Genomic DNA, 15,007 nt, shown 5'->3' with positions numbered 1-15,007 from the left:
TTAACGCCACATTTCACCGTACTATGTTAACAAATTCGTTTGTCTTACAACACACACTGATTTCTGTGCTTATTTCACGCAGTGTTGTTTGTCAGCTAGCACTGACAACTCTACGCAAACGCCGCTGCTCTTATTCGTTAAGTAAAGGCTTTCGGCCACAGCGTTGCCTATGGTGAGAGGTAATGCCTAAAACATGGTATTCTCGCCACACTCTTGACACCATGGATCAGTAATACTGAATTCCTAACGATTTCCCAAATACGTCTAGTTCCGACTACCATTTCGAGTTCAAAATTCAGTAATCCCCATCGTGCGTTGGAAACCTATTTACATGAATCACCTGAGTACAGATGACAGCTCAGCCAATGCACTGCCCTACAATATCTTTTCAATGCAACACGGCGCCATAAGCATATGTGCATATCGCTATCACATGATTTTTGTAACCTCAGTTTACATTAATGGCTGACAGTGCATATCTCCACGTTGCGAGGATTGTGCAAGTGTTGTTGAACGAGCTGTGGCTGGGCCTGCTCGAAGCCCTGATTTGAATGTTGTTGAACATCTCCGGGATCAGGTGAGAAGAAAGAGACATCTGCACTACTGAGAGCTTCCAGGACTTGTGGGAGGGCCTTCCTGAAACAATGGGAGATAATTTCTCAAGAGTACATTGCAGCATTAAACATGAATGAGTTTGCTGGATGTGATTGATGCCATACAAGTGGTTCTCTTTTCTCCAAAGGTCTCTTTAATTTTCCTGTAGGCAGTATCTATCTTACCTCTAGTGAGATAAGCCTCTACATCCTTATATTTGTCCTCTTGCGATCCCTGCTTAGCCATTTTGCACTTCCTGTCCATCTCATTTTTGAGACGTTTGTATCCCTTTATGCCTGCTCCATTTACTGCATTTTTATATTTTCTCCTTTCATCAATTAAATTCAATATATCTTCTGTTACCCAAGGATTTCTACTAGCCCTCGTCTTTTTACCTACTTGATCCTCTGCTGCCTTCACTACTTCATCCCTCAGAGCTACCCATTCTTCTTCTACTGTACTTCTTTCCCCCACTGCTGTCAATTGTTCCCTTGTGCTCTCCCTGAAACTCTGGACAACCTCTGGTTTAGTCAGTTTATCTAGGTCCCATCTCCTTAAATTCCCACCTTTTTTGCAGTTTCTTCAATTTTAATCTGCAGTTCATAACCAATAGATTTTGGTCAGAGTCCACATCTGCCCCTGGAAATGTATTACAATTTAAAACCTGGTTCCTAAATCTCTGTCTTACCATTATATAATCTATCTGATACCTTTTAGTATCTCCGGAATTCCTCCATGTATACAACCTTCTTTTATGATTCTTGAACCAAGTGTTAGTTATGATTAAGTTATGCTCTGTGCAAAATTCTATCAGGCGACTTTCTCTTTCATTTCTTAGCCCCAATCCATATTCACCTACTACGTTTCCTTCTCTTCCTTTTCCTACACTCGAATTCCAGCCACCCATGACTATTAAATTTTCGTCACCCTTCACTATCTGAATAATTTCTTTTATCTCATCATACATTTCATCAATTTCTTCATCATCTGCAGAGCTAGTTGGCATATAAACTTGTACTACTGTAGTAGGCGTGGGCTTCGTTTCTATCTTGGCCACAATAATGCGTTCACTATTCTGTTTGCAGTAGCTTACCGACACGCCTATTTTTTATTCATTATTAAACCCACTCCTGCATTACCTCTATTTCATTTTCTATTTATAACCCTGTATTCATCTGACCAAAAGTCTTGTTCCTCCTGCCACCGAACTTCACTAATTCCCACTATATCTAACTTTAACCTATCCATTTCCCTTTTTAAATTTTCTAACCTACCTGCCCGATTAAGGGATCTGACATTCCACGCTCCGATCCGTAGAACGCCAGTTTTCTTTCTCCTGATAACATCGTCCTCTTGAGTAGTCCCCGCCCGGAGATCCGAATGGGGGACTATTTTACCTACGGAATATTTTACCCAAGAGGACGCCATCATCATTTAATCATACAGTAAAGCTGGATGCCCTTGGGAAAAATTACGGCTCTAGTTTCCCCTTGCTTTCAGCCATTCGCAGTACCATCACAGCAAAGCCGATTTGGTTATTGTTACAAGGCCAGATCAGTCAATCATCAATACTGTTGCCCGTGCAACTACTGAAAAGGCTGCTGCCCCTCTTCGGGAACCACACGTTTGTCTGGCCTCTCAACAGATACCCCTCCGTTGTGGTTGCACCTACGGTACGGCCATCTGCATCGCTGAGGCACGCAAGCCTCCCCGCCAACGGCAAGGTCCATCGTTCATTGGGGGTGGTTTGAGCCCTATTCTGTCTAATTTTTACCTTCACTGGAGAGATACACGTGGAAGGGAGCAATATATTGGTGGACTGAGGTGAAGAGGAGCTGAAATTTACCAAATATTTCTGCTGTAACCTCGGCAAACTGCTTGAAATCTGTTGATAAAATGTCACACATACGAGACAAAAAACAGAAGATAACTATTCATATAAAAACATTTCAATAAAATACGTTTTTAAGGGGGAAAACTAATGGAAAATGAATTTGTGTTAGGCACATGCAGATAGCCCTGAAAATTTATGCTTGCGAATTTTTAATCGCTATGGCAATACTTGTAGAATTGAAAACCGAATAGTGGGGCGCATGCAGCAGACATTGGTAGGGAGTGTAGAGAGTAGTTGTCGTTGTACAAAATCAAGCAACATTTTATGTAATCTGCAGTGCCATAAAACTGTTGGTGACGTAGTGAACTATTCATACTCTATTTTATATTGCACACGCCCCATGTTTTTCGCTTTTAAGTTTTACAAGTACTGTCACAGCTTATAAAAATTCACAAACACAATTTTAGAGCTATCGGTATGGGGCTAGGAACCCGTACTATTTTATAATTTTACCCAGTTTAAAAGTGTGTTATATTAATCAGCTTTTTATTTAAATAATTATTCACTCATTAGTATAGTAGTTTAACTGCAAGTATGTATACAATGGCTGAGCATTCTCGATGCGTCTATACAAATGTTATCTTTAGTAAATGGTGCTGACTTTCATAGCACTTGTTATAAACTGTGTGAGGGAGAATTAGGTTATATGAAACGAGAAATCACTTTAGAATGCAGCTATAGCATTCGTTTTCCTTAAACATTTAACTTAAAATATCCATCTAATATTACGGTATGTCATCCCATTTAAAAGTTAAATACTTTGATAATGCTTGTAACTGTATCATAAATAACTCAAATCCCCTGAACTCTACCTGTACAGCACAAGCTTCAAAATGCAAATTATTGCAAAATCTGAGGACCTCAATGTTCCTATATTTGTATTACTTCTTGCTGTAAACGGTACATCCGGCCTTCTCTTCACTTTTCAGGGTGGTTCTTGCTTCCTGAATATCTGTAAACTCTAATGGGAAGTTGTTACCCAACGTGTGCAAAGCGAAGGGAAACTAAACAAAAGTATACAGCCACACTGCATAACTTCACTGTCCCCTTACTAACCTTGCTTTTAGCGTCTATCTCTCGTCCAACGCAGAGTCGCAAACAACCAGTAAAAAGCGAGGTGACACCTGTACACAACAAGGTAAAAGGAGAGACTCGCAAAATTACAGAACAGTAACATACGAGGGTTGACTGAAAAATAATGCCCCCACTTTCGTAACTCTTCTACAGTTGGCAGCATCGGTATGTGGCAGGTACTGGCTTATTACGTATCCTCTCCTCTAGAGCTCCAGTTGGAGGGAAGCCTTAGCACATAACTTTTGTGTTATTTCAGTGTATAGTATGGAACCCTGCGCAGACGGTCGGTCAATGCGATTTAAGCAACGTTCAGTCATTGAATGCTTGATAGCAGAAGGTGCCACCCAAAGGAGATTCATAAGAGAATGAAAGCAGTTTATAGTGATTGTATTGATGCGAGCACTGTGAGTCGTTGGGCGAGTAAGTTTAAAGATGTTGAGGCGGGAACATCTAACCTACTGGACAAACAAAGAGTTGGACGTCCTGTCTCAGCAACGACCGAGTTGCACAAGCAAAAGGTTTACAGATTGATTCAGAAAGATCGTCGTATCACTCAGAGAGAAACTGCAAGCACAATCTGCATTTCACAAGAACGTGTGGATCCCATTATTGCTTTGCTTGGCTATCTGAAGATCTGTGCACAATGGGTACCCCGGAAGCTGACTGCTGAAATTAAAGAGCACAGACTCGAAATTTTCCAGTAACTCCTGTCACTTTACGAGAAAGAAGGTGACGCCTTTCCCCATTCAATTGTGACAGGAGACGTAACGTGGGTGCATCATTACGACCAGAGACGAAACGTCAGATACAGTGGGAATTAGTGACGTTTGGTGGCAGGAGGAACAAGACTTTTGGCCAGGTGAATGCAAGGTTATAAATACAAAATCAGATAGGGGTAATGCAGGAGTAGGTTTAATAATGAATAAAAAAATAGGCGTGTCGGTAAGCTACTACAAACAGAATAGTGAACGCATTATTGTGGCGAAGATAGATACGAAGCCCACGCCTACGACAGTAGTACAAGTTTATATGCCAACTAGCTCCGCAGATGACGAAGAAATTGAAGAAATGTATGATCAAATAAGAGAAATTATTCAGATAGTGAAGGGTGACGAAAATTTAATAGTCATGGGTGACTGGAATTCGGTAGTAGGAAAATGGAGAGAAGGAAACGTAGTAGGTGAATATGGACTGAGTCAAAGAAATGAAAGAGGAAGCCACCTGGTAGAGTTCTGCACAGAACATACGTTAATCATAGCTAACACTTGGTTCAAGAATCATGAAAGAAGGTTGTATTCATGGAAGAAGCCTGGAGATACTAGAAGGTATCACACAGATTATATAATGGTAAGACAGAGATTTAGGAACCAGGTTTTAAATTGCAAGACATTTCCAGGTGCAGATGTGGACTCTGACCAAAATCTGGTGGTTAAGTACTGTAGATTAAAACTGGAGAAACTGCAAAAAGGTGGGAATTTAAGGGGATGGGACCTGGATAAATTGACTAAACCAGAGGTGGTACAGAGTTTCAGGGAGAGCATAAGGAAACAATTGACAGGAATGGGAGAAAGAAATACAGTAGAAGAAGAATGGGTAGCTTTGAGGAATGAAGTAGTGGAGGCAGCAGAGGATCAAGTAGGTAAAAAGACGAGGCCTAGCAGAAATCCTTGGGTAACAGAAGATATATTGAATTAATGAAAGGAGAAAATATAAAAATGCAGTAAACGATAGAGGCAAAAAGGAATACAAACGTCTCAAAAATGAGATGGACAGGTAGTGCAAAATAGCTTTGCAGGGATGGCTAGAGGACAAATGTAAGGATGTAGAGGCTTATCTCACTAGGAGTAAGATAGATACTGCCTGCAGGAAAATTAAAGAGACTTTTGAAGAAAAGAGAACCACTTGTACGAATATCAAGAGCTCAGATGGAAAACCAGTCTTAAGGAAAAAAAGAAAAGCTGAGAGTTGGAAGGAGAAGTAGAAGGTCTACACAAGGGGGGGTGATAGTGAAGACAACGTTATAGAAACGGAAGAGGACGTAGATGAAGATGAGATGTGGGATATGATACTACGCGAACAATTTGACAGAGAACTGAAAGACCAATTTCTAAAAAAAAAAAAGGCCCTGCGAGTAGACAACATTCTGGCAGAACTACTGATAGCTTTGGGAGAACCGTCCACGACAAAACTATTCCATCTGGTGTGCAAGATGAATGAGGCAAGTGGAATACCCTGAAACTTCAAGAAGAATTCCACTTCCAAAGAAAGCATTCGCTGATAGGTGTGAAACTATCAGTTTAATATGTCATCGTTGCAAATTTCGCGAATTCTTTACAGAAGAATGTACGTAACTGGTAGAAGCCGACTTCGAGGAAAATTAGTTAGGATTTTGGACAAATGTAGGAACACGCGGGGTAATATTGACTCTACGACTTGTCTTTGTTGTTGTTGTTGTGGTCTTCAGTCCTGAGACTGGTTTGATGCAGCTCTCCATGCTATTCTATCCTGTACAAGCTTCTTCATCTCCCAGTGCCTACTGCAGCCTACATCCTTCTGAATCTGCTTAGTGTATTCAACTCTTGGTCTCCCTCTACGATTTTTACCCTCCACGCTGCTCTCCAATACTAAAGTGGTGATCCCTTGTTGCCTCAGAACATGTGCTACCAGCCGATCCCTTCTTCTAGTCAAGATGTGCCACAAACTCTTTTTCTCCCCAAATCTCTTCAATACCTCCTCATTAGTTATGTGATCTACCCATTTAATCTTCAACATTCCTTTGTAGCACCACATTTCCAAAGCTTCTATTCTCTTCTTGTCCAAGATATTTATCGTCCATGTTTCACTTCCATACATGACTACACTCCATACCAATACTTTCAGAAACGACTTCCTGACACTTAAATCTATACTTGATGTTAACAAATGTCTCTTCTTCAGAAACGCTTTCCTTGCCATTGCCCGTCTACATTTTATATCCTCTCTACTTCGACCATCATCATTTATTTTGCTCCCCAAATAGCAAACTCCTTTACTACTCTAAGTGTCTCATTCCCTAATCTAATTCACTCAGCATCACCCTACTTAATTCGAATACATTTCATTAACCTCGTTTTGCTTTTCTTGATGTTCATCTTATATCCTCCTTTCAAGACACTGTCCATTCCGATCAACTGCTCTTCCAGTCGTTTCCCTTTCCTTCAAATGTTTCTTCAGCTTACTTGTAGGTGATGTTTCTCTTTTCTCTAGTGAAATATCTTTCTAAAACCTTACATTTGTCCTCCAGCCATTCCTGCTCAGCCATTTTGCACATCTTGTCCATCTCATTTCTTACATGCCAGTGCGGCCATTTTCGTCGATATTCGTTATAGTGATCTAACTCGTTTGCTATCTTCATCAATCAAATTTTAAAGTGTCAGCATACATCAGAAGTAAAGACTGCAGCATTTGTATTAATGCCTGGTGTCTCCTCTTTCAGGCATGTTAGAAAGAACAGACATCACGTGGAATCAGCCGCTATGATACATATTATGTAAATTGTCAGACGTTTTTAATACGTCAAACATTAAATATTCTCTCTGGGTGATAAGATTCTTGGTGACAATTTTGATATGAAGGTTTTTGTCATACGATGCACTAGAGCTGATGGCCATCGTAATAGCGCATAGGCGTAACGGTAAATGTCACGTTCTTCCAATTTTTTAGAGAAGCACAATGGTGTCACTCCTGGCGCTATGGACTGCGAAGCCAACGTCTAAGACTCCGGGCCACAGCTGGTGGTAGCTGTGAGAACTACGATGGCAGAGCAGTACGTCCCCTATAGAGTACATATCTGGCCAATTTGGACTTACAGACTGCCCCAGTGCCATTATCCAGCATATCGAGGACAGTCACAACAGTTGTCGGCTATCTTGCCTCCAGGAAAGGATATAAGGGTTTTATGATACCCTTCCCAGCGAAATACCTGTACGCATCCAGATCAGAGGGTTCAAAAGGCTCTGAGCACTATGGGACTTAGCATCCGTGGTCATCAGTCCTCTAAACTTAGAACTACTTAAACCTAACTAACCTAAGGACATCACACACATCAATGTCCGAGGCAGGATTGGAACCTGCGACCGTAGCGGTTGCGAGGTTCCAGATTGTAGCACCTAGAGCCGCTCGGCCACCAAGGCCGGCCAGAGCAGAGGGGGTGCAACGTCATACTGATAACGGAACTCGTACAGGTAAGTTATTTCTAAATTTGACTCGATTTTGTTAAACATTGAAATAACATTTTCTCTTAATCCGTGAAGTTTATTTCGTTTTGTTCTCCTTTCTAGGTTCCTGAACTTTATTTCAGGCAGTTAGGTTCGAAACTTTTTTACTTTCACTATATCGACCAACGTTGCTTTCTCGACAGCAGAATTCAGATTCCTCTTGCTATACTTTGCCATTCCCAAACTTGAGGTTAAATAACTCATTATCCTCATTTCTACCAGTCCAAATCACCTTCTTTTATGCTTCGTTTAATCTTAAGCCATTTTCTGGTGTTGTGTGCTGTCCATTCGTTTCAGTAGGTCTTTGAAGGTATCAGGCCACAAGTTTGTCCTAGTACCTTGACCCTTGACAGCTTTGTCATTACTCTTCCGAACTTTTCGTTGGAAGCTGTCACTGATTCTTCGACATATAAGTTGAAAAACAGCGTTGATAAGCTTCAACTCCACGTTACACTGAGGTAAAAAAGCCATAGGATACCTCCTACTATCGTGTCGAACCTCTTTCCATCCGACTTAGCGCACAAACTCCACATGCCACGATCTCAGTCATAGGAAGTCCCCTGAAGGAAAATTGAGCCATGCTGCCTTTGTAACCGTCCATAATCGAGAAAGTGCTGCCAGCGAAGTATTTTGTGCACAAACTGACTTACCGTCTAGGGTCCAACTCATGCCGTCAAGAGACTCTCCGCAGGCAATGTCGTACTGCTTAGCAAAGGCACTCTCGTCGGTCAACTGTTTCCATAGCCTATTAACGCTGAAATTCGGATACGTTCGACGTACGTCCACATTGGGCTCCGAGCTTATTTCACGCAGTGTTGCTTGTCTGTTAGTACTGATAACTCTACGCTAACACCGTTGCTCTCGGTCATGAACAGAAGGCCGTCACCACGGCGTTGTTGGTGTCGAGAGGTAATGCCTGAAATTTCGTATTCTCGGCACACTCTTGACAGTGTGGATCTCGGAAAATTGAATTCCGATACGATTTCTGATGGAATGTCCCATGCGTCTAGCTCCTACTGCCACTCCGCGTTCAAAGTTTCTTAATTCCTGTCGTGCAGCCATGATCACATTGGAAATCTTTTCACGTGAATCACCTGAGTAAAAACGACAGCTCCGCCAATGGTCTGCCCCTTTAAACACTACTGGCCATTAAAATTGCTACAGCACGAAGATGACGTGCTACAGAAGCGAAATTTAACCGACAGGTGATACGCAAATGATTAGCTTTTCAGAGCATGCACACAAGGTTGGCGCCGGTGGCGGCACCTACAACGTGCTGACACGAGGAAAGTTTCCAACCGATTTCACATACACAAAGAGCAGCTGACCGGCGTTGCCTGGTGAAACATTGTTGTGATGCCTCGTGTAAGGAGGAGAAATTCGTACCATCACGTCTCTGACTTTGATAAAGGTCGGATTGTAGCCTATCGCGATTGCGGTTTATCGTATCGCGACATTGCTGCTCGCCTTAGTCGAGATCCAATGACTGTTAGGAGAATATGATATCGGTGGGTTCAGGAGGGTAATACAGAACGCCGTGCTGGATCCCAACAGCCTCGTATCACTAGCAGTCGAGATGACAGGCATCTTATCCGCTATGCTGTAACGGATGGTGCAGCCACATCTCAATCCCTGAGTCAACAGATGGGGACGTTTGCAAGACAACAACCATCTGCACGAACAGTTCGACGACCTTTGCAGCAGCATGGACTATCAGCTCGAAGACCACGGGTGCGGTTACCCTTGACGCTGCATCACAGACAGGAGCGCCTGCAATGGTGTACTCAACGACGAACCTGGGTGCACGAATGGCAAAACGTCATTTTTTCGGATGAATCCAGGTTCTGTTTACAGCATCATGATGGTCGCATCCGTGTTTGGCGACATCGCGGTATACGCACATTGGAAGCGTGTATTCGTCATCGCCATATTGGAGTATCACCCGGCGTGATGGTATGAGGTGCCATTGGTTACACGTCTCGGTCACCTCTTGTTCGCAATTACGGCAATTTGAACAGTGGACGTTACATTTCAGATGTTCCGTGGCTCTACCCTTCATTCGAGAAACCCTACATTCAGCAGGATAATGCACGACCGCTTGTTGCAGGTCCTGTACGGACCTTTCTAGATACAGAAAATGTTCGACTGCTGCAGATCTCTCACCAATTGAAAACGTCTGGTCAATGGTGGCCGAGCAACTGGCTCGTCACAAAACGCCAGTCACTACTCTTGATGATCCGTGGTATCGTGTTGAAGCTGCACGGGCAGCTGTACCTGTACGCGCCATCCAAGTTCTGTTTGACTCAATGCCCACGAGTATCAAGGCCGTTATTACGGCCAGAGGTGGTTGTTCTGGGTACTGATTTCTCAGGATCTATACACCCAAATTGCGTGAAAATGTAATCACATGCCAGTTCTAGTACAATATATTTGTCCAATGAATTCCCGTTTATCATCTGCATTTCTGCTTGGTGTAGCAATTTTAAAGGCCAGTAGTGTGTACCTTGTGTAGGCGATACTCCTGCCATCTGTATATGTGCATATCGCTACCCCATGACTGTTGTCACGTCACTGGGCATCATTATTGGCCTTCCGCTTACGTTACTCAAATCTGGGTTGGGTAGATATTGTAGATTTTTATCTATGACAGCACCTTGTCAACTGTAGCTTCTAAATTTAAAAAATCTTATTTCACCTCAGATTATCAAAGACTTCCTCTATGTCCGCAAACACTTGGAAAATATTCTTATGATTATACAATTTGTCTTCCATTACTAGGCGCAGGATCAGAACTATTTCTTGGGTAACGTTTTCCACCTTGAAGTCAAACTGATCTTCTTCCAGAACGTCTTCAGTTTCAATTTCTAGTGCTCTGAATGTTAAAGTCACTGGCTGCTTGCAAGTATGACTTTTCACTCCAATCGTGTTATCGTTTCCAAGTTAACTTGCATGTGCCTTCCTCGTTGATTTGATGGGACTACTACTTCTGGAAAGCTGATATTTCATATAGTATATTGCAATTTAAAAAAAAAAAAAACTTTACAGCTGCCAACAATTATACTTATATTTTGTTTCTGTCTCAAGAGAATGAGACACATTAAAAATTCTACTTCATTTTTAAGTATTTATTTAAGTAGATAATGGGCATTTGAAAAAACATTATCACCGGTATTGATTCATTTGTTATTCAAGCGCCTCCAGAGCAATATCATCTTTACAGAAATGCTATCTGAGGAAAATTACAATGATTCTTTTAGACGAACAAACATACAGAAAAATTAGTTTAGTGCTTGTAGATGCTTGGCACACCTAGTAAACTGAAGTGACAAAAGACACTGGATACTTCCAAAAGTCTTGTGGGACTTTTACCCGGCAATTGCAGCAACTGCACGTGTCACGAGCTAAACTGGTCTTGGAAGTCCCCTCCAAAAAATTGAGCCATACGGCCTCTATAGCCGCCAATAATCGCAAGAGTGTTGCCGGTGCAGGATTTTGTGCACGAACTGGCCTATCGATTATGTCCGATAAACGTTCGATGAGATTCATGTCGGGCGATATGTGTGGCCAAATTATTCGCTCGAACTGTCTAGAATGTTCTTCGAACCAATCACGAATAGCTGGGTGACATGTGACATTAACATTGATAATAATTCCACCATTGTCTAGAAAAATGAAGTCCATGGTTGGATGCAAATAGTCGCCAAGTCACCAATCAATTATGGATTCAATTGGACCGGAGAACCCAGTCCCCTCCACATAAACGCTACCCATATTAGTATGGAGCAACCACCAGCTTGCACAGTGCCTTGTTGATAACTTGACTCCCTGACTTCGAAGCGTCTGCCCCACAATCGAACGCTACTATCAGCTCTTACCAACTGAAACTGAGACTCGTCTGACCTGGCCATCTTTTACCAGTCTTCTAGGGTCGAACCGATATGGTCAAGAGCACAAGAGAGGCGCTACAACCGATGTCTTGCTGTTAGCAAAGGCACTGCTGCCGTAGCGCATGAACGCCAGATTTCACCGCAATGTCCCGACGGATTCGATTTCTGCGGTAATACGATGCTGTGCTGCTTGTCTGTTAGGACTGACAACTCTACGCTAACGCCGCTGTTCTCGGTCGTTAAATGAAGCCCGCCGTCTACTGCGTTGTTCTTGGTGAGAGGTAATGGCAGAAATTTGGTATTTTCGGCGCACTTTGACACAGTGGATTTAGGAATGTTGAATTCCATAAGTATTCCCGAAACGGTATGCCCCATGTGTCTAGGTCCAACTATCATTCTGCGTTCAGAGTCTGTTAATTCCCGTTGTGCGACAATAATCAATCGGAAATCTTTTCATATGAATCACCTGAGTAAAATTAACAGCTCCGTCAATGCACTGCCCTTTTACACCTTGTGTACTCGATACTACCGCCATCTGTATATACGCATATGCACTCCTGGAAATGAAAAAAATAACACATTGACACCGGTGTGTCAGACCCACCATACTTGCTCCGGACACTGCGAGAGGGCTGTACAAGCAATGATCACACGCACGGCACAGCGGACACACCAGGAATCGCAGTGTTGGCCGTCGAATAGCGCTAGCAGTGCCGTAGGGGACCGCACCGCCACTTCCCAGCAAATTAGGGACACTGTTGCTCCTGGGGTATCGGCGAGGACCATTCGCAACCGTCTCCATGAAGCTGGGCTACGGTCCCGCACACCGTTAGGCCGTCTTCCGCTCACGCCCTAACATCGTGCAGCCCGCCTCCAGAGGTGTCGCGACAGGCGTGAATGGAGGGACGAATGGAGACGTGTCGTCTTCAGCGATGAGAGTCGCTTCTGCCTTGGTGCCAATGATGGTCGTATGCGTGTTTGGCGCCGTGCAGGTGAGTGCCACAATCAGGACTGCATACGACCGAGGCACACAGGGCCAACACCCGGCATCATGGTGTGGAGAGCGATCTCCTACACTGGCCGTACACCTCTGGTGATCGTCGAGGGGACACTGAATAGTGCACGGTACAGCCAAACCGTCATCGAACCCATCGTTCTACCATTCCTAGACCGGCAAGGGAACTTGCTGTTCCAACAGGACAATGCACGTCCGCATGTATCCCGTGCCACCCAACGTGCTCTAGAAGGTGTAAGTCAACTACCCTGGCCAGCAAGATCTCCGGATCTGTCCCCCATTGAGCATGTTTGGGACTGGATGAAGCGTCGTCTCACGCCGTCTGCACGTCCAGCACGAACACTGGTCCAACTGAGGCGCCAGGTGGAAATGGCATGGCAAGCCGTTCCACAGGACTACATCCAGCATCTCTACGATCGTCTCCATGGGAGAATAGCAGCCTGCATTGCTGCGAAAGGTGGATATACACTGTACTAGTGCTGATATTGTGCATGCTCTATTGCCTGTGTCTATGTGCCTGTGGTTCTGTCAGTGTGATCATGTGATGTATCTGACCCCAGGAATGTGTCAATAAAGTTTCCCCTTCCTAGGACAATGAATTCACGGTGTTCTTATTTCCATTTCCAGGAGTGTAGATACCCCACGACTTTTGTCGCCTCAGTGTAATGTTTTGCTTTATATGGAATCGCAACAAAATTTTCTTCTCATGATATTTACAGACCGGGAGTACTGTTTATAACACAGAGCGCTCGTATTCAAATACGATCTTATTCGATCAAAAAATATCACAGTGCAGACAGGCATTTCACTTGTTTTGAGCTTTACGATTATGGCTCTCACACAAAAAGGTCATATTCGTAATACCTTCTCGACCATTAAGCACAAATTTCTTCTGTTGTGCTTTGTCACCAATGAACTGGTTGAATTTCATTGAACTGCGTCTCTTTTTCATTTGGCTCAGCGCTATCAGGCGCACGTCTTTCAGTATCCGGCTGTTTTAGTCCGATAACACCCAGACGCTTTTTATCAGTAGTTACCAGCCCATCGTACGACTTATTCGTTTCACACGATAACCTGACCCGGATCTTAGATGCAGCTGTATAAAAGCGATTTCTGCAGTCGTGTACGTTCAAAGAGAATAAACACGACCTGCAGGAAACGCCTTGATTGAGAGTGCAAGTGTACCGTAGGTGAGTGCTGATGTTAAAGAGTGTTGTTCATTCGAATTTTGTTTGTCATCTTACTTGCAAACCATTAATTGTCCATTAATTTGCCTAACTATTGTATTGAATCACGAAAAAAATTGGTTGAACAATATGTCGCCTTCATTGTCGTTGTGGACTCGGTAGACGCTTTTGGCGAACGGTCACCGTAATCATCTTTGCTACCCATGCACGCCTCAAGGACCAATCCGTATCCCCACATGTTACCATGTCTACGCGCCTATTTCTCACAACTTACCTCGATTTCCGCAACAGGGTTAATTAGACAAACGGATCCAACCTGTTTAATGCAACAATCACTCGGTCTTGAACAACAGTAGATTGCCAATGGCGGCTCGTGACTTCATATTCTGGGTGTTCAGAAATTTTTAAATACAGGTACATGTAAGAGTGTGAAATTAATAGCATCTGCTATATAATTGTTATGCTTATCATCATATTTATACAATTACCGCCACTGTCAATAATAGTAATATAAATAATAGTAACTGCATCACACCAGACGCATATGCGCAAAAGCTCCTCGAAACCAGCTCAGCTGAAAGTAGCTTCGCTGATGCGAAGTTTCACGCAATGTAGAGGAGTAGCAACGTGGAATAGTGCGGTAGACTTAGTGCGGTGTATTTGAGGTAACTGCATCATACTAAGGAATATTACTGGTTAGACGTTACTAATGTCATTAAAAGACCAAAATGTTTTTCTTTTTTTACAAACAAAAAGAATTTGCATAAGGCAACTTGAAGATTCCTGGCTTCATTGTTTTAATGCCATAGTTCACTATTTGTTGGAAATCTAGCGTTATCAGCGCATCTTCATTTCTCTCTGGCTAATCGACGGAGAGACAAAACATAATATTGCTTGAGAATGTCCTTCGTAACTACAGAAGTACTATTAGTTACATTGATTATATCAAACTGAATCAAAATCTAGTCCACACAAACTTGTGTGCAAATCCAAGTAGAGATCTACTTACAGCATAACTAGCATCGCCAGGTTTCATGGTCGTCCAGCTGGGACATTCCTGATTTTATTGGCCGTCAGACCGGAACACAATGAAAAAACCA

General features: G+C 43.0%; 1 protein-coding gene across 1 annotated transcript in view; it reads left to right on the top strand.

Moving 5' to 3' along the window:
• Positions 1 to 13,843: 13,843 nt before the first annotated feature.
• LOC126284743 (alpha-tocopherol transfer protein-like) overlaps positions 13,844 to 15,007 on the top strand; it is a 40,985-nt gene continuing 39,821 nt past the window's right edge. Inside the window, exon 1 of the mRNA XM_049983885.1 lies at positions 13,844 to 13,910. The gene's annotated coding sequence lies outside the window, so the exon portion shown is untranslated. The remainder of the gene's footprint in view (positions 13,911 to 15,007) is intronic.

The sequence above is a fragment of the Schistocerca gregaria genome, chromosome 8 (assembly GCF_023897955.1).
Source record: "Schistocerca gregaria isolate iqSchGreg1 chromosome 8, iqSchGreg1.2, whole genome shotgun sequence".
Lineage (NCBI taxonomy): Eukaryota > Metazoa > Arthropoda > Insecta > Orthoptera > Acrididae > Schistocerca > Schistocerca gregaria.
The sequence above is the reverse complement of the archived record's forward strand: the minus strand, read 5'-3'. Positions and strand labels throughout refer to the sequence as shown.